This window comes from Diabrotica undecimpunctata, chromosome 1 (genome assembly GCF_040954645.1).
Source record: "Diabrotica undecimpunctata isolate CICGRU chromosome 1, icDiaUnde3, whole genome shotgun sequence".
NCBI classification, from domain to species: Eukaryota; Metazoa; Arthropoda; class Insecta; order Coleoptera; family Chrysomelidae; genus Diabrotica; species Diabrotica undecimpunctata.
The window spans coordinates 60,612,089-60,639,579 of NC_092803.1; the positions used below are offsets into that span (position 1 = coordinate 60,612,089).

A 27,491-nucleotide genomic window follows, 5' to 3' on the forward strand; every position below is an offset into this window, starting at 1 on the left:
TTTTCGTCACTCATTTTTATGGTGGCGGATTCTTAAGGTACTAATATTTTGAATAATTGATTTGATGATAATGATCAATACTGATCAAAATCAGTATTGGTGATACATGGAACATTTGCATTGCCTAATACAGCAATAGAAGCTCTAACTTCTTATTTGAGGTTAACAATTCTCTCCAGTATATAATATACGGAGTTCAATTGTGTAAGAACAGCCTTAATTAATTTTTTTGGATCTTTGCCGTTTTGCTTCTGATACCCATCAAGCTTCTCTTTGGCTAAATTACTTCGCTTTGAGACAACAAGTTTAACCTTTTTAATTAAACCCTTAAATGATTTTAGACCATCTTGGGCTATTACATTAATAGTGCATGCTAAACAATCGAAATGTTTCAATTTTAACTCTCCTAAAATCATTTTTTTACATTTGCAGCATTGTCAGTAATAAATAAAAAAAAATTTGTTTTGCGAATCCCATTCAGTTGTAACACGTCGTAGTTCATTTGCTAAGTTAATACTTGTGTGAGATCCCTCGAACACAGAAACTTCCAAAAGGATTGACTTTAGTTCGAACTATTTAGTTCGATACTTGTTTTGTAGAATAATATTTGACTACACATATTACACTTCGCTCGGCCATTATCTTTGATAGTAAAAAAGTCCCAAACTATGTCTGTTTTCTTTTTAGAACTCATATTTTGTTTAAAATCTAAAAATAATTTATAATAAATAATGGGACAATATTTAAAAATAAAATGCATGTAAAGGTGCGCTGCAAAATAATTCAATTCCGATTTTTGAATACACAAAATAAATTGTCTGCACTGGTAGCTTACCAATCAATATGTGTGTTTGTTTATAATAATATATCAATATCAATCCTATGCTTTTGAATACAAAATATTTTTTAGTATTTCTCAAAGTAACGTCACTAAAAGCTGCTATATACCTAATTGAAATTATATTTAAATATTTCAGACTAATTTAATAACTTACGTATATGAATTAATAATATTAATACACAACTGGGATTCCCACAGCACAAGCTAACAACTAACAAATCTGCGCCGTCGCACACTCTCTTACTCTCTTCGAATCTGATATCTAGTATATATCGCTTCTGTTCAACTCAACAATTTAAGCATCGCTTCCATCCCTTCCCTTTATTCTTAAACTGCTACTTTTAGGCAGCTTTTTCGTCGCTGTTATTTTCAAATAACAGTAGCAGTTGTAACTGTTATTTAAAAGTGCTACTTTTGCACATCACTAGCTGATCCATCACTTGTCACCAACCTAATGTAATTTAAACTAACCTTTTACTCTGAGATCTCTCTGCAAAATCACTACGTTGATAACGTAGTTAATCAAACTTACATTTTAAATACATTTAAAAAGAGGAGAATACATTGAAAATAGGTTGCCATTCAAAAAGTGGCTGTAAGTAATTGGTAATTAATTGTTGAACAAAAATGACGTACATATATGATTTTTATATCAATTTAAAGCTAATTTGTTTATATAATGATACTTATAAGGTTGCCTGGGAAATAATTATTGCAAACTAGGGTTGCCAGCTTTTAAAAACGAGAGATATCAAAGATAAACTAAAAGAAAGCTAGCGCGCATTAATTTTTCTAAAATGCAAACTTTACATTATTTAACCCAATACCGGACTTCAAAACTTAGTCAGAATAATCTGACACTTGCCATCCTTGTCAAACCAGTGACGTCGTGCGATAGCTCCCTTTCACTTTATCTTTGATACCTCTCGTATTCAAAATTGTATTCTTTTACCTGGATCATCCTCGTTTAATTCCTGTACAACTGTGCATGTTACTTACTTTACTTACTTTTACGTACTTTGTGTACCGTTGTTTTGCAAACATCGAGATTACTACTAACCTTACGAACAGAAGTGTGCGCATCTTCTTCAAAAGCAAGTAGAACATCTAATGTTGTAACATAATTTACAGAGGGATGACCTGATTTGCGTGCATTTTCAACCGTACCAGTTTCTTAAAATTTCTTTTCAATCTTACTTACTTTTGACTGCGTCATAGATATTTCTGGATATTTATCATTAAATAAATTACACACTTCCATCTGAGTTCGCGATTTGTCTCCATACCCAATCATCATGAGTATTTCAATTCTTTGCTTTACACTCAAATTCATTTCTACTTAAAATTAATTCTAAGCAATAATATAGAACATTCACGAATTAATACAATAATTATTGTACTACTTAATTGTTATTGAACGTTACTAAAAATACAGTTTACCAAAAACTAGAAGTAGGCTACTTTTTTGCAATTGATAATAAATAATTTATTTTCTAAGCGCATATTTTTCAAATTATATTCATTATACCTGAGTATTATACTTTTTTGAAATCAGCTCATTTTTAACGGTCTAAAAATGTCCTAAAATACAGGGTGTTACATTTAAAAAAAGTGCCGATGACGTCATGACTATAATGTGTATCACCTTGTATAATGAAATTTTATTGTAAAATGTAGAACAACAAATTTAAAAATCGACGTGTTTTAGATTTTTTTAAAAAGGCTTTTTATTTAGAAAATATCGAATTTATTCCATACTTTACGGACACAGTGTATATTATCAGATTAAAAATAATTGCAAAATACATGCAGAGCTTGAAAACATGCAGATACGTCATGAGCAATATATTTTATTTAAAAAATAAATGAACGAAATTTTTGTTCAAAAATTAATTAACATTAATTAAATTCAAACCAAATGAATGTAAAAATGTGAGTTCGATTAACCACGTTATGAAAATAGTGATTTTGCAATAGCATCTCGTACTGCGAGTCTGCAACCTAAAACCCTCTGGACACAAACACAGTGAAAGCAGATGTCCGCTTACCGACAATCAGCGCCGATCTGCACTGTTGTCTCGCGCCTCTATACCAACAGAGAGAATAACTGTAAATGTGAGAAAATCCTTCAAATTTGTTAGTTGCGTTAACAACTTCTAGTAAAATGTCTTCAAATCACAATATGATTGCTTTGTATTCTGTTTTAACTAAACTAAGAAGGAAGAGAATTGGTATGTAGAATAATGGATCAATGAATATCACCATCTATTTAAAAAAAAGATAATGATGCAATATATGAGAATGATTTAAGACACTTTGATTATAAGTTAGCAATTTATGCAACGTAATTTCTCCCTCCTGTCCCAAATAGATCTTTTAAAAACGGAAACAATAAGTGTCTTCTTATTCATGGTACAATCACCAAATCAGTGCGTACTAAATGCCGAAATAAACTAAATGGTCATTCCGGTAAAAGCAAGAACGCTGGTTAAAGCTGGTTACCGGCGCAGACTTTTGAATCTGCTTCCACTGTGTTTGTACGCTATGATGTAACTTTTGAAGCACAGATTAAATAGCGATATAAAAAAATCATAAACGTTACGGGATATCGTCATAACGAGCGAGAAAGAACATAATTAAGCAAGTTGAATATTCGCGTCATATCACCTGGAAATATGAAAGTAGTATTTGTAGTAAATACTATAGGTTTACGTCAAAAATGCTAAATTTTAATAGACATATCTTCAAATTTAGTTTGTTTCTGACTTCACGCTTATACTTTAATCATTTTAACTTATAAACAAACATTAGACAGAAAATATTTTCAAACGCCCACAATACGTCTATGTCTCTTCCGCATAATAATAATTTTCGATCCAATTTCCCTACACTAACAGGATGGATCAGATATTGGCGATGAATTTGACTGGTTCTCTAGTGATGAAAATAGCATCTAATACATTAAGAGCCGTACAAAATAACCGTTCAGTTTGCCTCGAACGATTCGCCAGTGTTTTGCTGCCAGTTTACTTGGTTTTATTTATAGTTGTCAACATGCAATGTTGAAAGAAGTTTCTTGAGGTGTGTATTTCGATAATGTATTGTTAGATGTGTTTTTAGTATTGTGTGTTTGGGTTGTCTACACTATGGGATATTAAATCTCAGTATAACAGAGAAATATCCCACTGTATGCACCTGTTAACATATTTAAAAATCGTTCAAAATATACCTACAGAAGAGATAAGAACAGTATTTGAGTCATTATACATTCAAATGTAATTTTGACACTTATTTTTTAATTTATATTATTTTTTTTTATATAAATTAAGATTTTATCCTAAAGACATTTAATAAAAATGTCACACAACACCAATGTTTCTTCTTTGATTGACGTTACATCCTTCCTTAGATTTTGGGTTTGCAACGTTTTTGCTCTAAAACTCTTAGATATTTTTATTGGTATTTTTTAACGTTCTCAGTCTTCAAGCGTTATGTTAGCTCCGTACTTTGGTAAAAAAAAGCATGCTCATAGAAAAACTGATCAATCAAAGATATATTTATAACAAAATAGTGAATTCGACGTTTCACAAAATACTCCCAACGGACAATTTTAACTTTCAACGAAGTGAATTTAAACAGTTTCCATAGCTCAAAGATTTCTTTAAACATCGAGAATTGTTGGCACTGGGATTTATTGAGTGGAAAGTAGTAAAAGAAATAATACGATGCTGCTAGAACTTAATGATACGTCAACTATTTGTTATTTGAATTTATTTGGGTCAAATTATGATACCTTAGATTGTCTTCGCCAGTTGGTTTTCCTAGCAGACAACTGAGGTAGCATCAGTCAGCATTGTTTGTCCTTCGTTATGTTAGTCATAGCATAGCGACATGTCAAATTATTTTCAAAAACACAATTAGATTTTAATTATTTTTAGAGGTATTTGAACTTATTTATATTATTTTAATTATTAACATTATGTAGATCGTGAACTTGGTGTATGAATTTACGGCCATGTTTAGTTTTAAACCCATATTCTGATAATCCTGCTCCAATCTGCAAATCACAAATTATAAATCCCGTTAGGGTATTCCTTATACCTTAACACTCTTTTCTTTTTTTCCAAAATTCTTTCGTAGGCCAGTGTAGAAAGGAAATCCCAAATCATCTGTTCATTATATTAGTTGTGACGGCGAGCTGTCACATTTAATATATACGAGATATTCAGCATGAAGTGTCTTTTGACTACTAGGAGGTATAGATAGATTTGTAGATCTTGTAGCGCTTTCCGTAGTTTTAGCTTAGTTGCAGAATTATACGCTTTTTCTAACTAAAAAAAAGATATGTGTATTTTACGGTTTTTTATATTCTTTTCTCTATTAGTTGTTCTAAAGAAACAAAATATCTACGGTTGATCTCCTTTCATTAAATCCACTCGGTACTTCACTTATCATATTTATGTTTTGTTATGTTTTCCAATTTGCTTTAAATTGGTATGGTCAACTAATTGAGCTACTAACTCTTGAAAGATACTTTTATTTCCTTTATTAATATATGGACGTGATATTCGATATTTTTCATTGTTTGGTATTTCTTTTGAATAATACATTTATTGATAAATCTAGTAAATTTTCATATAGCTGTGGTCATTCATACTTAATTAATTGTCCCAACCCTGGTAATCTACTATTATATTTTACATTACAATGCAACTGTTTTTAAACTATTTAAAGAAAAATTAGAATGTTTTTGTTGGTTTTCATTCTTATATGTACCATATCTTCATATTTGTATAGCAAAAATTGGTAAATATAAGTTTTTTAGTAATAATCTAGACAATTATTAATATTCCTTTAAGCTTTTTTACTCAACTGTTAATTGTAGCCTACTTTGTTAAATATGTTTTGACACTTAAACTGACATGCCAAAACAGCAATAAACTGACAGAAAATTTATTGTTTTTTGAATGCTAACCGCGTACGATATTAGGAGCAAAAACGGCTTGGTTTGTGTAGTATGTATTTGTAACTATAATTTTATCTGCCAAAAGAAATCTAATAATGATGTTAATGGTCTATAAATTTAAATGTAATTACCCTCAACCACATAACTGTACATCTAAATTATAATAATGGATAAGACACTGTATAAAATAAATAAACGTCAGCTGACACATCTAGACAACAAAACTGAGTGATAATGACTTAAGTGATGTTTTTTTTATTTAGTTCTGATGCTACTACCACTACTATTACTCGTTTTAGTCTCTCCTGGAAGACTTTCTCATTAATCTGCCTTAATTCCTCTTTGGCAGGAAGTATAATTTTTGATTTATATAGATACCCTTGATAGAGATTGATTTTTGAGTTTTATATAGATATCCTTTTTCCAATTTGTTTTTGTTTTCTTAAATACGTCTCGTCATAATTTCTTTTGTTTTTGGTTTGATTTTTACTATAGTGTTAGACGAGTGTTTTATTATTAGAATTATTATATTCATAGTAGAGTAATCCTCGAGTAGTTTCCTCATTGTGACCTTATTTCTAATTTAGAAAGACATTAAAATTGCTTTTATTTTGTAATGTTAACATGTAATGTAAATGTTAGGCCTTGGTCCATTGTGACTCCAAGATGTTTAGTTTCGTTTTGCCACATAATGAATCTGTTTTGCATTGTTAGCTGTTCTTCTGGGTTATCTTTTCTCTTTTTAAAGATAACTGCTTTGGTGTTTTCTGGATTTATTGCTATTTTTCATACTCCATTCCCCTATCGCAGCCAGTGCCATCTGTAAATTTCTTATAGCCATATCCAGGTTCCTATGTTTTGTCGCAATTGCAGTGTCGTCTGAATAAAGGCTGATTAGTGTTATGGATGTTCTTGGAACGTCTGCTGTGTACATACTATACAGGAGAGGTGATTTCCCCCTTTGGTATTCTAGCTTCTCGGCTTCCATGTTCAGATAGAACTGATCCTATCTAGACCCTGAATCTCCGGTCATTTAAGTACGAGAAGATGAGTTTCGTCATGGCCCCGCTGTATCCATAATCTCATATTTAGTAACTCAGTCATTTAAGTTACACTCTGTCGAAGGCTTTGCTTACATCCAGGAAGGCTGCTCTTGTATATTTCTTGTCATTAAATCCAACGGCTAGGTCTTCTGTATATCTGAGTACTTGTAGTTCGCTGAAATGTCTGTCCTAGTCTGTCTGTCTCCGACTACCTCATGGACTAACTTCCATCGATTTAAGAAGAGCCTGTATCTTAGTATTGCGTTTGTTATGTTTGTTAGATATACAATTGCTTTTGAAAAAAGATACTTCAGGGCTCTCTTAGTGATTTCGTCTGGACCAGTTGCTTTCTTTGGTGAACTTTTTCTGATCAGTTCACTTATTTCTCTTGGTCATGTGGGATTTATTATTTCTTATTGTTCTTTGGGCGTTTCTAGTTGTGTTTCTTTGACTTCTTCGATAAAGTTTATATCTTCGTCTAAGTGATAATTTAGTGTATACTCTCCCTAAAGAGCCCTTTTCATTACCTTGACTTTCTCTTCTACAAAGTAGAAGATACCTTTTTCTCCGTGTAGTGGGGGATGAGGTTTTCTATCGTTTCCTAAAGTTCTTTGGAGCCTCCATATTTCTTACATATTTTGGCCCCTTCCATCATTTCTTTTACGTAATTATCCCACTTTGGCTTTTATGTTGCATTAGTGCCTGTTTGACCTGTAGATTCAGTTGATTTGCCCCATTTTTATCTTTCTGATTACTTGATTTTTTGGCTTTCTTTTTGGCTTTGTTCTTTTCCTTTATTATTTCTTTAATTTTATGATTATTGTGTCTAAAACGAGAAGACCAAAAACACCTAGAGGTTTTTTTGGTCTTGGACAGTTAGGCAAAATATTTCGTTAAGGGGATTAATATTGGTATGACACAAGATAGAACGTTTTGGACAGATGTAGTTAGGGAAGCTGATCCCACATAGGGATAAATGGAAAGAGAATAATGATGGTAAATGGGTTAAAAATAGTAAGTATTAGACAAAAAAACTGCATAAAATCGGTCGAGACTCAGGTAGCGATATTTGATCAGACCATATACAATCACAGCAGTATCAGAAAACCTCCAAAATATCACTAGATGCACTCCAAGACTCACGCACTCAAAAATTTAACAAGTTTCACGAAATTAAAATAGAAGATACCAACAACATAGATGATTGCTGGGAACAAGCGAAACAACAATAATCACTGCATCTCGAAAAAATCCTTTAAGACAACGAACAGTTCATGACTAGATGGCACAGGAAATTTCAGATCTAATGGACGTTCGGAGGCAGTACAAATTCATAAACATAGAAAAATACAATGAAATACATAAAGAATTTCGAAAAAGAATTATTAAAGTAGCAAAAAACCAATGGCTACAAGAATCCTGTTTAGAAATTGAGAAACTGGAGCAACGACAAATATTCTGATAGAGTACCACATTTACCACCATTTCAATGCTTCGACTCAGTTGGTCTGGACACGTATGACATTAGATTGCTCAAAAATCTTTACTACAATCAGATCGCTTGTATTAAGGTGAATCAAGAAGTTTCAGCTAAAGTGTCTATTAAACGTAGTGTCGGACAGGGATGTGTTATGTCACCGATGGTGTTTAATGCCCACACTCAACCAATTTTTAAGATAGCGTTAAATAATCGTCGCGAAGGTGTTAAAATCGGTGAAGAAATCATTAATAATGAGATACGCAAAATCCTTATTAACTGGCTAAAAACTTAAAAAAAATTGTTTTTGTATCCTTAAAAAATGAAGTGTCGCATTATACCGATTTCTATTTCTATATAAAAAAATTAACGATTACGTCACTACACCTACACCGGTGACATCATCCCTACTCCATGTACGTTATAACATGGGTATTTTATAACAAAAATCGACCTGTTTCGGGATTTCCCTCAAAACTCGACGGTTCTCGAAATAATGATAATATTCCATATATATATATATATATATATATATATATATATATATATATATATATATATATATATATGTATATATATATATATATATATAACATTATATGTAATTTATTTAAATGTTATTTACAGTTCATTAAAGGAAAAAATATTTATAGATACTCAGGGTCTTATCCAGAAATTATATGCGTCTTTCTGTATGCCACATTGCAACAAAATGAGGCATGAAATCTGGCCTTTTGCCCGCTCCTTTCTTGATACCGATCACACATTCCGTTTATACTTGTATTCAAATGTGCCTAAAAGAAATGAGTATTGTTTGCGGTATAACTGAAAATCGAAGGTATGTATTTGTTGAAATATGTGATATAATATATATATATATATATATATATATATATATATATATATATATATATATATATAATAAATCAAAATCTGTCTTGAAAATCCTAATTAATGTACCTTTGTATGTATAATTTTATTGTTGTATATCTTTTCTTGGAAGTGTTTTTATCCTTTTCTCTTTGTTTCATCCCTTTTTTGCTTTTTTTATGCATATGCAATGCCAGATTGCATTGCATATACCCAGAATTGATATATTCAGTCATCTCATCTCATTTATTGCATTAATTATTTTTCTGGGATAGGGGTATAAACACAGCCCATTTCAGATGTTCCTAATGCACAACTCATTTCGATATCAAATTTGGCCAAGCGGAAGATTCTTCTCACCACTGACACGTTTAAGATGCGTTTGTACTTGGGGCCATCATTTAGTTCGTCAGCCATAATAATATTCTTCGGAAAAATAGTGGAATAATTATTCCCTTGGCTTTTTACACCGCTGTGTACACGCTATTTAGGTGGTTGCTACCGCACTTGGTGCTGTTGTGTATTAAACCTTCTGGTCTACATGACTTCCGATCAATACAGAAACGGAAAAACCAGTTGCAGATTTCCAGGTTTAATTTTATACAAGCCCTTACACCAGGGGTCTGCCACCTCCGCTCTCCAGACCGTTGTGAAGATTTTCTTCTCCGTCGAGGAGAATTATTAATGACAAATTCATTACAACATTATTGCAAAAATCGGAAATATATATTAAGTTACTAACGATTGTAGATTAAGTGTCGATAGAGTTTTCCAATTCAGAAAAAATATTTATTTCTTCAATAGTCCATACTCTGAAGTCCACAACTGTGAGAATAGGAATTTGGTGTAGCTGAACTGGAAATATTTCAGGTCAAAGAAAGATAGTCAAAAAGTTTATTAAATTATCCTTCTTGTTACGTAAAAATACTCTTAGAGTTTTAAAAAACTTAACTCATTAGAGTAATTACAGATATTATCATTTATTAAAATTGGCAAAGTGGAGAGAATATCGTAGTTTTTTAGAAAACGTGTGTTAAGTTACCTATTTTGATAAAATACTAGCAAAAGTCACTATAATTGTATCCAGATTGATGTGTCCTTTTGACAAACAATTTTTTTTAAATTTGTCGCGTCATGATTTTTAGGTTTTTTATCTTGGACAAAGAATTTTTAAGTTGATTACAAAAGAAAATTAAAATAGTTCACATAAAACAATAGGTCAATAACGTTCACAAAGATTATTATCATTTAAAGTATAATCGATTTAGATTTCTAGTAATTTGACTCAGGATTTATATTTGATGTAATAAATCGATCCGGCAGTCCAACTACTAATGTCATCTTTTAAATTTTGGAAATTTGGAACCTTAAAATAACTACAATATTAGTACATACGTGCGTCTAGATTCATATTCTTGTTTTTTTTGCCTTCAAATATTTTTTAATTCTTGTAATTTGAATATTTATTGGCATGATAAAAGCGGTATTATGATTATTATATTTTATATGACTTATAAAATTTAATATTTGCATTCGATTTAAATGATTATTCTACCTGCTGAACAAAAAATAAAGGCCACAGAAAATGTCCTTTCTTTGAAGTGTTTTTATCATTTTTCCTCTGTTTCATCCCTTTTCGCTTTTTTCGCGTACAACCCTAACACATTTGCTAACCTCCCTTAAGGCTATAAATCCTACACCGTTACGATAATAATTGTGTCTTTTCCTGAATAATATACTTCATGATTATCCACATTGCATTGGCCAGATTGCGTTGCATTTACCCAGAATTGGTATATGCAGCCATCGCATCTTATTTATTGCATTAAGTATTTTTCCGGGTTAAGGGTATAAACACCGCACGTTCTATGTGCCTATTGCACAACTCATTTCGATATCAAATTTGGCCGAGTGCGAGATTCTTCGTATCACTGACTCATTAAAAATGCGCTTGTACTAGAAGCCATCATTTAGTTCGTCAGCCAAAATAATATTCCTGGGAAAAATAGTAGAGTAGTCATTCCCTTCATTTTCCACACCGCTGTCTACACGCTATTTAGGTGGTTGCTACCGCACTGGGCACTGTTATCTATCTATTAAACCTTCTGCCCTACATGACTTCCGCTTAATACAAATAGTAAAAAACCAGCCGCTGCTTTCCAGGATGGATTGTATACAAGCACTTAAATCTAGACGGTAGTGAAGACTTTCTTCTCCTTTGAGGAGAACTATCAACGACATATCCGTTACAACATTATTACACGAAAATCTGGAATATATAATACGTTACTAACGATAGTAGATTAAGCCACATTAAGATAACAGGAATATAGCGACAATGCGCTGTCCTGAGTATTGAATTCGGTTAGGAAACCATGTTGGGGTTCTATTACCCAAGACCTCCACATGAAGAGCATTTGGCTGATAGTTGTACCCCTATTGCAAATCAGAGTGCTATAGGGGGGAAAGGGATGGTCTGGAGCATTGGAGCGCGGTGGAGTGACTCCTGTTTTTACTCGAGTTAATACACCTCGCTCCAATGAATTGTTATATCCGAACTAAATTCTTAGGGGTGAAGATTTCTCACAGGCTGGGTTTAATTAAATTGCTTGCTTGCCTTGTAGATTAAGTGACGCTCTTCTTCTCATGGCGCCGTCTCCTTTCGAAGGTTGACGATCCAAATGGCAATTGTAGTTTTGGAAACTGCTACGCGAAAGTTTTCTGCGGATGAGCGGTCGAACCATCTCCTCAGGTCTTTCAGCCATGAGTTCTGGCGTCTTCCTACTCATCTTTTGCCCTGTACTTTTCCTTCCAGTATAACTTGGAGTAATTTGTATCTTTCGCCTCTCAACACATGACCCAAGTATTGCATTTTTTTCTCTTTGATTATTCTTAGTAATTCTTTTTGTTTACACATGCGACGAAGTACCTCAACATTAGTATCTCTTTGTGCCCATGGAATTCTCAAAATTCGTCTGTATATATACATCTCAAAGGCATCTATTCTTTTTTCTATTTTAGAGTCCATTGTCCAACTTTCACAGCCATACAGAAAGACAGAAAAAACGTAACATCTGATCATTCGGATTCTAAGCTGCAGACTAAGGTCTGATCTTGTAAAAAATGTTTTCATGCTCATGAATGCTTTCCTTGCTTGTTCGATTCTTAATAGGATTTTTTTTTTGGATTACACTGGCTATTGATAAGTGACGCTAGAGTTACCCAATTCGGAAAAAATATTTATTATCTTCAATAGCTCATACTCTGAAGTCCACAACTGTGAGAAAATGAACTTGAAGTAGCTGAACTGGAAATATTTCAGGTCAAAGCAAGACAGTCAATAAGTTTATTAAATAATTCTCGTTGTTACGTAAAAATACTCTTCTTAGAGTTTTAAAAAGCTTATCAAAGTATTTATAGATATTATCATCTATTCAAATTGGCAAAGTGGAGAAAATAACGTAGTTTATTCGAAACCGTGTGTTAAGTTATTTGGATAAAATAATAGTGGCAAAAATCACAATAATTGTATATCCCTATGATATATCCAGACTGATGTCTCCTTTGGACAAACAAATTTGTTTAAATTTGTCGCGTCATGATTTTTAGGTTTTATTTTATCTTAAACAAAGAATTTTTAAGTTGATTACAATAGAAAATAAAAATTGTCCATATAAAACAATAGGTCAATAACGTTTTTAAAAATTTTTATTATTCAAAGTATAATCAATTTAGATTTCTAGTAATTTGACTCCAGATTTATACTCGATGTAATAAATCGACACGTCTGTCCAACTACTAATCTCATGTTTGAAATTTTGGACATTTGGAACCTTGAAATAACTAAAATATTAGTAAATACGTACGTCTAGGTGCATATTCTTATTTTTTTGGCTACAATTATTTTTTAATTCTTGTAATTTTAATATTTATTGACATGATAAAAGAGTTAATATTATCATTATATTTTATATGACTTATAAAATTTAATATTTGCATTCGATTTAAATGACTGTTCTAGCTGCCTAACAAAAAATGAAGGTCAAAAAAAATGCGGAAAGTTTACGTGGTCCAATGTGACCAATAAACTGTATTTTTTGTGTATTTTCATACTCTATCTCACTACGTTTTGTATATCTATCTCACTACGTTTTGTATACCGCATTGTTCCGCATTGATGGCAAAAATGGAAAAAATGCAGAAATTAGCACAAAAATTAAAGCAGAGAGGTATATTGAAAGGTATATTGGAAATATCACCGACTACTTAAGCACAAATAAGCTGAAAAAAAACATAGACAAAAATATAAAGAACAACAATTAGATCAGTAAGATATCTTATGGAGCAGAAGCAATCTGTGTTACGAAAATACAAACAAAAGCTAAAAATAATAATTTAAAGAAATATAACGGAACAGTACACGGCCCAATCAAGACAGAACAATGGGAGTACAAAAGACTAATTAACCATGATATAATAAATATAACCGAAGGGAAAAATTTGTCATTTTTTTTAAATGGAACATTCTGTAAATTAGTATTGGATTTTGTAGGAAATATTATATTCTTTCTTTTGGGATTAGGTTATACATACTTAGCATGATTCGTATTGTAGGTATTTAAAAAAGAACTAGGTATAGCTTTTATGTGATTGTGGATTTTTTATTAAAATATTTTTTCAAAAATAATAATTTTAATTTGTTTTTTGGAACATACAGTAACATATCCAAAATTAAAATAAAAACGTAATTAAAGAATAAAATAAAGACGTATCCTAGTACAACTTAGTTGAATTTAATAACTCATTATGTTACAAAATAATATTTACCACGGTAATAAATGTAATGAATATACCTACGTAAATTAATTACTAAATTAAATAAACAACCAATTTTAAAATCTACCCTAGTAGTTTGTCTACCCTAACAACTTTCCTGTACGAAATTTATTGATAGTTAAATTTTAAGTTATCTTTACGAGTAAGATCAGTTAAATCGCTGTTTAACTTTGCTTTGAAACAAATGAACGTTACATGTATTTGTCAAAAATAAATTGTATATGTGTGTTTCACAAAAGCTCGTAGTATTTTTGTAGCTGCATTTTTGATAACAAATTTGTATATTTTAAATATAAATTTTTCACTTGAGGAACTAGTTCAAAAGTGTCAGAGATATCTGCTCAGAAGAGATCCTTCAAAACGGGCATTCGAAAAACTTTTAAACCGCTCTGTTCCTTCGTGCAATGTGCAGTATTTAAAACCAATATTAATACCAATAAGGATTTTAGCCAATAAAAATGAATTTCGAGTTATGGTACATGTGAACAATTCACAAATAAGTACGCGTCAATTAAGCAATAACGCAGAGTTAAGTGCAACGACAGTTCGAAGAATTATAAAGAAAACAAATATTTTACTTATTTTGAATTCAGTTGCATCAGCAGTTAAATGAAAATGATTTTTAAAATTTTTGTATGTGGGCGGAAGAAGAAGTCGAAATGTAAATTTTTTGGAAAACTGACGAATCGACATTTTCATCGCAATGAATTCGTTATTAGACATAAATAATTGTCATTATAACTCCAATAAAAATCTTCACCTCTTTTGAGTCCAAACCCAGAACGCCAGAACAGGTAATAGTTCAATGTTTGGGGGAGAATTGTTTTAGCATACATATTGGACCTTATTTCTTGGACTGAACGGTAACTGGCAATAAGTCTCGAAGGTTTTTAACAGACGAGTGACCTGGCTTGTTAGAGGATGTTTTCTTGGCAATTAGACGAAACAAGTGCTTTTATCATGACTGAGCACCACAGAAAATTGCACAAAAAATGTTAGAGGTGTGCTAAATAATAACTATAACGACAGTTGGGTTGGATACGGTAGTACTGTGCAATAGTCCTCCAAGACTAACTCCACAGAACAATTGTTTTTTTGAGGTACATCAAGAACATAAATGTAGTACACAGCGACGAACCCACAATACGAGATAATATGAACTGTATCTTAAAAATATTGGACAACTTTTTAAACATTTATTAGCGTAGTTAATAATACATTTATAAATATAGGTTATTAGTTAGGTAAATATTATTTTATAACTAACTTTTTATTTTGATTGATGTGAGATTCCATTTATAAAATTAAGTTATATTTTTTTTTATTTTTTTTTTTCTTATATATTAGTTGGTACATTAGTTTATTATCAAGGGTGAGTTTTTAGAGGTACAGAACTTTGAAATGGAATAAGAAAAAGATGATTTTTTTTAATTTTCATGAAATTGCCTTTATTCGAAACATAATCTTTTGGCATTATAATTTTAATATGATTTCTGACATATGACTGCAACCGCTGGCTCTGTAGTAGTCTAATCTAGAGATCCTATATTCGATGCCTTTTTTCAACATTTATGGCCATATATCGGCAATATCGCGGCGAATGTGGTCGTCCAAGTGCTCAATCGTTTCAGACTTATTGTCGTAGACTATAGACTTTACATATCCCCACAGAAAATAGTCTAGCGGTGTTAATACACACGGTCTTGGAGGCCACTTCACGGGTCCGAAATGTGAAACTATGCGGTTGCCAAACGTTTCCTTGATTAAATCATTTGTGGCACGAGCTGTGTGAAATGTTGCGCCGCCTTGTGGAAACCACAGCTCCTTTACATCATGGTTGTGCAATTGAAGAATGAAAAAGTCAATAATCATGGCCCTATAGCGGTCATCATTAACTGTAACGTTCTGGCCAGCATCGTTTTTGAATAAGTACGGACCAATGATTCTATCAGCCCGTAAAGCACATTACACAGTCAGTCTTTCTAGATGTAATGGTTTCTCAACATACATTTAAAGATTATCGTCACTCCAAATACGAAAGGTTTGTTTGTTGTATAGCTATTCAACCAAAAGTAAGCTTTGTCACTAAACAAAGTTAGCTTATGAAAATCGGAATCAACGGCAATCTCATTTTGGGCCCATTCACCGCATCAACGCATTGCTAGATGATCGTGTAGCTTCAATTTTTGCACGAATTAGATTTTGTAAGTACTCAAACCAAGGTCTTTTCACAAAATCTTCCATACAGTGGATGGAAGCTTATCCAACTGCTGTGCACGATGACGGAGAGACTGATTCGGATCTTCCTGTATGTAATGCTCTACAGCAGCTTATCATTTAAAGGAAATGTGGTGGGAAAACGTTCTATGGTTAATCGAATTAATTGCTCTGGTAGACTGTTATGTTGATAGTAAAATGAAGGTAGTGCGCGATACGTATTTTACACAGAAAAATAAATTTGCACAATTTGGAATCGTTGGTCAGGCATCAAGTCTGTTGATGCTGAAATGCCAAACCAAACTTAACATAAATCACCGACAAAATAGCCGACAGTTAAAAAAGTGTTGCGGACTTACGTTTCTATACCTTTAAAAAAACACCCGTTATATAAATTTATTAATAAAAAATCTGTAAAACCGTAACTAGCCATACAAAACCTGATATCAGAAGAAAGGTTGTAATTGTTGTAGTCTTTGTCGTCTTTGCTATACATCAGTTTCGTTATAAACATTTTTTATATAATCCATGGTTTAGCAGTAATAAAAGGAAACCAGAGGTTTGGTCCACCCTCTGATCTAAGATGTTTAATAAACGCATTATATTTTTCATTACTTATTTCTTTTTGTACAAATACCATAGAGTTAGCGGCTCACTTCATTGTGAGCAATATAGTTGTAGTTGCATTCCAAAGTGGATCTGAGCTTTAAATTATAATTCGCTTTTGAACCACATAGATCCATTGATAAATACTACGTTCTTTAAAACAGAAAGAAGTATTGAATTGTTAAGGACGATGTTGGTCTTTGTTCATTTTCCTAGAGAATACTGAACTTATATGTTATATTTTTGTACTTTTTAAATATTTGTATGTTTAATATTATTTGCTAAAATAAGTTATTATTTTGGTCTTTTTTATTTTAATATGTTATAGCTAATATATAAACTGTTTAAATATACAAAGTTTATTTTACATGAAATCCAATATCAAACAGTATTTAATGGAGCTATTAATCCTCTTTTCGCTTCCCATTAACAGTGGTAAATAAACGCCTTCACTATTACATTCAGTTGCAGTTTCAAAATAAATAATTTGGCATCGAACACATCATCTTTTTCTATACTGATTTTCTGTCCACTAACAAAAATACTAGTCCGTGACTCAATATTTACTCTTCGAATTCCAAAAGTTTTTTGGGTATATTTCGATTAATATAAAAGGTTTATTCTAACCTTTTTGGCGTGCACGGTAATAAAGTGTGGGTATTAAATATTTTCAAATTTATATTTGCTCGGTTCATTATCCTATTTATAATAAAATTATTATAATCACTAATTCAATTTTATGTTAGATTTATTTTAACATAAATATAAAACAACAACGACAAAGTGTGCGGAAACATGACATACTCAAAACAAATGTACTAGAACTTTTTTAAAAATATAGTTTGAATAAATGCATTCCTTTTTTTTTGAATGCTAATAATTTTTTTATATGATAACAAAAAGCGATATCCTATATTATAATATAACTGAAGTGTTCGACCAAATAATGGATTATGGTACAAATTTTCATAATTCGAGTTTAACTGGAACAAGCAATTAGACTTTGTAAGTCCTAGGTTTTCGCTCAACGGGACCGGAAGTAAAACTGGAAGTTGATATTTAAACTCTTTGTGTAACTTCACGTCGATTGATATACGATTTCACTATTTTTGAGTAGTTTTTGTCAAACTTGCGGTCGATGGATATATCGCATTTACTATTTCTGTGACTATAATGTGGCACTTCCGCTTACAACTTTTTAACCGAAAGTACTACCGATTGCAACTCTGGAACCGAAAGTCCTAGGTCAAAATATTAAATCTTGGAAAGATATGTCTTGAAAAACAGGCTAAGATGCATCCTAGCGATGTAAGTATCCTGGAAAATTAAATAATTTGTATGTACATTTCGATTTTTCTTCTTTTAAGTAAATATGTGTCGTGGTTATAAAAAGAAAAATGTGCACAGACTTAACTTACGATACGAGAAAGAACCTTTTTGAAAAGAAAAATATTTTTATTCCCATGCATTTAATAAGCAGTAGCCATTAACAAAATATATTCGTATGGATTAACCAAGAAGAAGACGAGATAGAAAAACAGGTGCTACTTTATTAAATAGGATTTGGGTTCCGCAATAACCTTGGAACCAAAGAATCTCTATTTAGCATCTATTTGGAGTTTTGTTTTTAATAAAGCATTGGATAGTATTCAATATGGTATCAAAATTAATTTTGATTTTTCTCTCCTTTTGAAGAGGGGTAGGTATTAGGATGTTTGATCTCCATTCTTAAAAAATTTTGTTTTGTTCTATTTTTTCGATTAGTTTTAATAGTTGTTTGGTCAGGTATTGTCCTCCGTACTTTAGGAGTTTGTTCGGTATTTTGTTCTCTCTCACCTTAATGCCCCCTTTACTTCTTCCTCCTCAATATTTATTTCTTCGCTTGTCGTCACCTCAACCATTACATTCATTTAATATTTTTTTTAATAAAATATATATGCTAATAAACGACTTCTAAATCATTGTGAAATAAAGGTATTTTCACTCAGTAAATTCAAGAAGGACAACAGGTTCTAAAAACTTCTTTTTTCTTCTGAAAATAAACCTTGTAACATAAATCTTTGTTCTATCGAATCAAAGGCTTCAATTGTGTGTTAATTTATATCCAACGGACATAATAAAAACAAACATAGGAGGTTAACATAATAGAACATACCCATGTGTCAACGACAAATTTGTTAGAACGGTAATAGGAGAACATTTAATATATATACTGTTAAAACAATTGTGGATTGGTGTTAAAATTTTTGCTGATGTAATTCAGTCTAAATGATGTAGAAAGAAAAGTCTCTTCTTACAATCTTTCAAGTTAAGTATAATTTGAATAGAGACGTTTCTTTCCACATCACGGTTGTAGATTAATTATCGATAAAGATGTCTCAGTTCGGATAAAATATTTATTATCTTTAACAGCTAAGACTCGGAAGTCCACAACTTGTGAGAAAAGGAACTTGGTGTAGATGAACTAAGAATATTTCAGGTCAAAGAAAGGTTAGTAAAACATTCTTCTTGCTAAGCAAGAATACTCTGAGTTTCAAAAACCTTTTTAAACTTATAAAGTAATTACAGATATTATCAACTCTTGAAATGAGCAGAGAAAGTGGAGAGAATAACTTAGACTTTGCTAAAATTCAGAACAAATCCCGAACATATTATCTACAAAACCGAAAGGATTACTTATTGGATTACTTATTGAATTACTTATGTGGAATAAGCATTTTTAAAAAGAGTATTTAACAATTTTGTTGAAATGAGTGTATAACCGAGTGTATAAGTTGAGGTTATCTCTTCTCACAAAATTATAAGCTAGTTTGTTATTGTCATTGTCGATTGTCATGTATAAACAAGAAATTTAACAAGATAGAAGAAAGAAAACAATATAACACATTTAAAAGTCTAGAATCACTCACAAGAAGAGAATCAAGGATAAAAACAATACCATAATGTAAAGGGCTTATTAGAAAAATTAAAAAGGATAGAAAATAAGTTCAATAAAACATTATTTAGAACAGCCAATACACTCATATGTATCCTATCAAAAACCAAACTTTAGCACACAAGAGAGATCGAAGAGCTGAAGCTATAAAATACCATGCAACAGTTTCTATGTGGGAGAAACTGCAAGACCACTAAGTGTCAGAAAAACTGAGCATGAAACATAGATCAAAAACAGGGATTTCGACAGATCACGTATATACAAACATGCCTGAGACAATAAACACAGAGTACAATGGATAGACGCATCAAAAATCGTAAAAGAAACAGACAGGAAAAATAAAAAAATCAAAGAAGCAGCCGTCATCCAACTCAATAAAGATAAATTTGCAGTAAGTTAATCAACAGAATGTAGAAAGCTTTGGTTGCCAATACTAAAAGAAGAAGTCGATAACAAAACTATACCAACAATAGCGGATTAAGAATCTCCGAGACATATCATCTTCAATCATACGTAATAATAACTGTATACGCATAGCACTCATGCAACCTTTTGACAAACTAACGTTTTTTCAATTTTTCGCATCATACTTTCCGAATTGGTTACAAAGAGAATAATAGTTCAAATAAAATAATATCATAATCATATCATAGTTAATAAGTCATTAACCTCCTTCACAAATATTGTCATCATTTAAAGCTCAATCGATTCAGATTTCTAGTAATTTGACTCCGGATTTATACTCGATATAATAAATCGATACAACGCAACGTCAGTCCAATTAGTAATCGCATATTATTTTGGAACCTTGAAATAACTTAAAATATTGGCACGTGCGTCTAGGTGCATATTCTTGTTCTTGTTGGCTACGTTTATTTTTATATCCATTGGCTTTTAATATTTATTGACATGATAAAAGCGTAATTATTATCAATATACTTTATATAGCTTATAAAATTTAGTATTTTAATTCGGTTTAAATGATGTACTATCTGCCTAACAAAAAATGGAGGCCCGAAAAATTTGAAAACTTAACGTGGACCATGCGATTTATAAATTCGTAAAGATATTACTAAAAATAACCAGAAATAATAGGCTTAATAATACGAGATTTCTCTTCTTCTCTTGTACTTACTGTAGATTTGTTTTCCTACCAGCTCTATTCTTGGTAGCCTGTGCTTTTCCATCCTTTTTAAATGACTGTACCATTCCCTTCGTCTTTACCGACCACATTTTACTACATCTTATACACCGCATTGTTTCTTGATTAAGTTCTTTCTTATTCTGTTCCTTCTTGTTTCCCTGATACTGCTCTTAGTGTCTTAGTATCTTTGTTTTAGTTGTACGCAGCATACTTTTCGTTATATTGGTGTCTTCTCGTTATTTTATTCTATAGGTCATTACGAGTCTGAAACGGATTTTATAAATTTTAACTGTTCTTGTGCATGTTGGTATTAGTTATTTCAGATCACACTATATCAATTCTGCTGCTTGAGTATATCCTAGTCGTAATGATTTTAAAAATTCTGTTATTTCGTTCATTAGTTTGTTGAACAGGAACGGGCTGAGACTAAACTCTTGTCTGATTCCCCTTGGGGTTGTCATATTAGCCGTAGTTGTGTGACTAACAATTTCAGATGGTTTTTTAAAGACCAGAGTTTAACCTACAATCATGTTTTCATTATTGATCATTTTTAATCATTAATCATATTTTCGTAAAAGTATTGTCAATTAACTAATCCGTCGCTCTAATGTTGCTTCATCTTATTGTCGTATTGTGTAACGATTTAAAGAACCTATACCTTTTTTCTATTCTATTTAATTCAGAACGTACGAATATTTGTGCCTCCCTGCGCAATGTATTGGCGTTCTAAATAATGTAAACATTAAACTTTTTTGAGCGTCGATATTGGGGGATGACGCAAACGTGTTCTATAACTTTTTTTCTTCTAGTCGGATTTGATCATATCATTATCTGGCGTTTATCTTAATTTCGATGGGCAAAGAACGTCGTTCGCGAAAAATCCATTTCTGACCACAGCGTGAATCACTTGTGTTGTTCTTCCCAAAAATATCCGTCACAAGGAAAAAATAGTAATCTTTCTTTGTAAATATTGGACTACTCTCTTCGTCTTTAGTGCTATTGGTCTTCCAATTTTATTTTTGTCTCCGTTGGAATAAAAATCAACAGTTACTCCTAATTTTTGAACTAGAGAGGATGTATCGATGGTTCATAGAGGACTTATGGATCTGTAAGGACAACTAAACAGGGCTGAGATAAGGATAACTAAGATGAATTAAGCATAATTGGAGAGCTTTGCCAAACTATGAATTGTCTTTAACTAAGAGTAAGTAACTATAGAATCTTGCGTCATATATATGCTTCTTTGATCCAGTGCATATCTACATTACTAAGAGATAATTCAAAATGAAGTTAAATTCCTAAATTATTTAAATTATCTCACCATCTTTTTCTTGGTCTGCCAATACTTCTTCGACCATTTGGTGACTTATCTCGTACTATTCGTACTATCCTATCCTCTGACATGCTACTAATGTATGTGTTCCACTACTAATTCCGTTTTGTCACCCATCCATTTATGTCTTCTTTATTTCATGCTCTTCTTATGATTTCGCTTCTCTCCCCATCCAACAGACTTTTCTCTGATATTCGTCGAAGTATTTTTATCTCTGTTGTTTCTAGTAGTCGTCTCATTTTATATGTGTCAGGTCTTGTCTCCGTCGTGTATGTTAATATAGTTTTAATTGCTGCTTTATAGATTCTTGTGTTTGTGTCTTGTCTTAGGTGTTTGTTTTTCCAGATTGTGTCATTAAGAGATCCAGCCGCTTCTACAACTCCGTAACTAGTTATATCTATTCCCAGATATCTAAACCTTGCTTCCTGCTTTATTATCTTCCCATCAATTTCGATTTTACGATCATACATTTGGTTTTTTTCTTGGCTATTGTATTGAAGATGTGTGTTAATCTTTGGAGCTCGTCTTCTGTCTCGGCGATTATTTCGGCGTCGTCTGCATAATATAATATTTGGATTTCTTTGTTCCCCATTCTGTAACCATGACCTTTAGGTACTGCTTGTATTATTCCATCCATTATTATATTAAAGAGAAGTTGGCTTAATGAGTCACCGTGTCTGACTCCGCTTTGTACTGGTATACACTGTGTTAGATTTAGGGGTAATAGTATATAAATATATTTCCGGCTCAATCAAATTTTTTAAACTTTTTATCATGCTAAGGTGATCTAGCTGAATAGCTGAAGATCTAGGTATGGCCAGAGAGAGATGGTACAGGAACTCGTTGTGGCTACAGAAAGTGTAGGTTTAAATATAAATATCTCGAAAACAAAAATCATGACCAATTTGGTACCCAACCAGAACATCAGTATTGGTGGAAAAGAAATAGAACTCGTAGATAGATATAAATACCTGGCACATGAAATTATGATTGGCAGGGATAACCAGACTCATGAACTGAAGAGAAGAATCGGCCTTGGGTGGGCAGCATTTGGAAAACTGAGAGAAACTTTTAAAAGTGAGCTGCCCACATGCCTAAAGAGAAAGGTATTTGATCAGTGCGTCCTCCCAGTCTTGACGTACGGAGCAGAAACACTTACCTCAACAAAAGCAGCAGCTACCAAACTGAGAGTCACGCAGAGAAGAATGGAGCGGTCCATGTTAGGAATAACTCTGCGAGACAGAATAACCAACGAAGACATCAGGAGAAGAACCGGAGTGACTGACATCATCGAGAAGATAGCCAGACTAAAATGGAGATGGGCAGGACACATAGCCAGAATGACAGATGGGCGATGGACAAAGAGGTTATTGGAATGGAGGCCAAGGGAAGACAAGATAAGCGTCGGTCGACCACCTACAAGATGGACTGACGATTTAAGAAGACTCAATAAAAACTGGATGAGAGCGGCGCAAGATAGACGGGGTTGGAAACATGAGGAAGAGGCCCATGTTCAGCAGTGGACTCTTGAGGCTGGATGATGATGATAATACATGATCAACAACAAAAAGGTAACAGGGAAGACAACAGCTCTTGAAAAGATAAAAAGGGCGCCACTGTTTTTAAATATTTAAATCCCAGAAAAAACAGAAATGAGATATTTACGAAACAAAGAGTAAAACAAATATCATTATTTAAAACTAAAGTAAGATTCACTAAACCAAAATATATCTAAAAATATCAATATCACACATGTCGTAGAATAAGCAATTAACATATATCAGATAAAGGAATCTAATACAATAGTCAAATATATCAAATCCAAAATATACCACAGAATAATCAAAATAACATAATCAGATGTAGTAATCAGATATAATGTCAGATAACTGAAATAGATATCATAGCAAATGAAATGGTAGCATATAAAATAAGCAATTATCATAGCAAGTGAAATAAATAATTACTGATTGGTTAATCCGTTACTGATTTAAACATATGTTTAATATGAGCAACTGGGAGTGACTGGGATCAATGAGTTTATTGTTTGACGGTTGTTTTCGTACAGAGCAAATCAGAGCGTTTTCGTACAAAAACGATCATAACACCATATTATTCTAAGTACATCTTTGGTAGAACTTAGAGTAGAACTTAGGTAGAAATAAAGAATTACAAAAAATATTATTTCGGTAAGCGATATGCTTGAATAAGGTTTTTCTCATCGGATCAACATAAGTTAAATTGAATGCGTCGTCTTAATCTATTTGAGAATACAGGGTGTTTCAAAAAGGTACGCCATAAATTAAATCACGCATTTCGTGTACAAAAATAAATTGATTGAATCCAACTTACCTTAGTACAAAAGTGTACACAAAAAAGTTACAGCTCTTTGAAGTTACAAATAAAAATTGTTTTTTTACATTCCTTCCTAAACTACTTTTCATTTTTTAATAAAAATGGACACGTTACTTTCTTGTTCTGAAAGCATTTTTCATAAAAAAGAAACAACAAAATCTAAGCGCACAGAAAAATTTTAAGGATGGTGTGCAGACCTAAATCCCCCCAAACTTTTGAGTACGTTCCAATCAATTGAATTTTATGGCATGATTATCACTTTTTTCAAAAAACATTTTTTATTGAGTTACAGTCCTTTTCATTAACGTTTAAAAAATTATGTGCAACTAAATAAATGGCTTAAATGAATTAACAAGTAGGTACAAAAAATGTCTTTAACCTCTATAAACATGATATTACAATAAATGATCAAAAGACCCCCATTTTCTTCAATACACATTCGGTATCGTTTTAATAAAGAAAACCCAATGCGCTGAAAAATCATATTAGTCTGACGAAATTGATTTGCAGCTTCAATTATTCTAACTCTCAATTGTTGTTCGTTTTTTATTGTTACAGAATACAGTTTCTCTTTCATAAACTCCCAAAAGCAAAAGTCCATGGAGTTAAGACCTGGACTTCTGGGTGGCCAAGAAATAGGTGCGTCACGACCTCTTCCAATCCACCGACCAGGATACTGCCTGTAAAGGTATTCCCGGACTTCATTACTGTAATGCGTTGGAGCGTCATCTCGTAGAAACCACATATTTTGCCTTATTGCAATTTTCACTTCTTCCAAATACTCTTGTAAATCGTTTGCCAAGAACTGCAACTAATTATCACCATTTAAATTGTTGGGAAGAAATACTGGGCCTATTAGATGGGCCTATTGTTATCTACAATGCCTACCCAAACATTAACTTTGAAAATCCTTTGGTGATGAGTCGTTATTTTGGCGTGAGGATTTTCGTCGGCCCAAATGTGCTCGTTATGATGGTTTGTTATTTCATTTCTACTGAAGGTAGCCTAGTCGGTAAACAAAATATTTCTAATAAAATTAACATTTTGAGTGTTTTCCATTAACGACCAATAGCAAAATCCAATCCTTTTAGGATAATCTTCAACCAATAACTCTTGAACCGTTGTTATGTGATAGGGTTTAAGCAGCTGATCCTTCAAACGCATTCAAACCCTTACGTGAGGAACATTTAGTTGAGCAGCTATTACCCTTGTATTTGTTCCAGGGACTTCTTTAATTATTTCTAAAATGTCAGTTCATCAGTTGCGTCTATTATTGGACGACCACTATTGCCAGCAACTTGTGGTTGGAATGTACCCGTTTCCCGTAAACGACGATCAATGGTCAAAAATAATCGTCTATCAGGTGTATTTCGATTGGGGTATTTTACTGCATACCGCCTTGCGGCTGCTGCACTATTTCCTTGATATTCACCTCCGATATTTCCGATAGTTTATTGAAATCATAATTTAATCTGATCTAACTTACCCAAAGTTAAATGCATATCTGACATTTCCTGGAATGTGTAGGCCATTGTAATATCAAAATTTTTAATATTAATCTTATTCATACAATAAATGATAGCTTCAAATTATTGACTATTATTGATCGAACTGTTTGTAATTATTGCATCCGTAGAAACTAATTGTAATTTGATGGCCAACTAGGAAAGAACCAGGTTTTCGAAAAAGTGATAGGAGGCAAAAAAGTTTTAAAAATAATGTGTTAAACTAATGATGCCACAAAATTCATTTGATTTGAACGTAATCAAAACTATGGGGAGATTTAGGGCTGCACACCTCCCTTAAAATTTTTCTGTGCGCTTAGATTTTGTTATTTCTTCTGTATGAAAAATGCTTTCAGAACAAGAAAGTAACGTGTCCATTTTTATTACAAAATGTTAAGTAGTTTAGGAGATAATGCAAAATGACAATTTTTATTTTGTAACTTCAAAGGGCTGTTACTTTTTTTGTGTACACTTTTGTACTAAGGTAAGTTGGATTCAATCAATTTATTCTGGTCCCCGGAATGCGTGATTTAATTTATGACATATCTTTTTGAAACTCCCTGTATATTTATATAAATTAAAATGTATGTTAAGTTTGATTTAGGATTTAATAGAATAACGGAATTTAGACAAATAAATTAACCGTATTTTTGACACATTACAACTTTAAATTATTTCATTTTGTATGACATCCTAACACAAAAAATATTACATATACAGTCTCGTTATAGTCTCGTTCGGTCTTTCAAAAATGAAATTAAATAATAACACCCCAGCGGTATTATTGTTCTTTCTGGCAAATGATCAAGCGCCTGATATTTAAATTAGTTAGTGACCCACTCTTTATATAGATCATTTACGACAATTTTTCTCACTCCTCTCGTTGATATGTTTAGTTACATTGCACATGTTTTATAATCACAGATATAAATATGCGGAGAATTTACAAGAATATCGATATAACTGCATGAATTTGAGTATAAATAAGGTTATAGAGGTATAGAAATCATTAAATTTTACATTTATATTGGGAAATTGTCCCTGTTATCTCATTCCATTCTTAATATATTTCTGTCAGCAATATTAATAATCTGTTTTTACATTTTCCTATGATTCATCATCCTCACCATCATTATAGCCTTGCAATCCCTTGGAATTTTGGCTCACGCCTTGGCGTGTAATAATCCTGTTTTCTTATATTTAATGTTATTGTGAATAATTCCCCTTTTTTCATTATAGCTATGTATTTTTGTGTGTGTGATCTACTTCCATTTCGTTCGGTCACTGATCAGTTTATAACATTTATGGCTCTTACGTCGTCTTCCCCATCATATATCCATCTGTTTATCCGTCTTTCTCTTCT

The 27,491-nt window shown here is 32.1% G+C and overlaps 2 protein-coding genes across 15 annotated transcripts in view; one reads left to right on the forward strand and one right to left on the reverse strand.

Moving 5' to 3' along the window:
- The window catches only part of LOC140449922 (very long chain fatty acid elongase 7-like), a 175,969-nt gene that overhangs the window by 47,911 nt on the left and 100,567 nt on the right, over positions 1 to 27,491 (reverse strand). Inside the window, exon 1 of one of the 5 annotated variants that reach the window (XM_072543365.1) lies at positions 996 to 1,101. The exons of the other annotated variants lie outside the window; for them this stretch is intronic. The gene's annotated coding sequence lies outside the window, so the exon portion shown is untranslated. Of the gene's footprint in view, positions 1 to 995; positions 1,102 to 27,491 lie in introns of those variants that run through there. 5 annotated transcript variants of the gene reach the window in all.
- Positions 3,816 to 27,491, forward strand: part of Obsc (Obscurin) — a 350,811-nt gene continuing 327,135 nt past the window's right edge. For all 10 annotated transcript variants that reach the window (XM_072543243.1, XM_072543203.1, XM_072543216.1 and 7 more), the window contains exon 1: positions 3,816 to 3,922. The gene's annotated coding sequence lies outside the window, so the exon portion shown is untranslated. The remainder of the gene's footprint in view (positions 3,923 to 27,491) is intronic.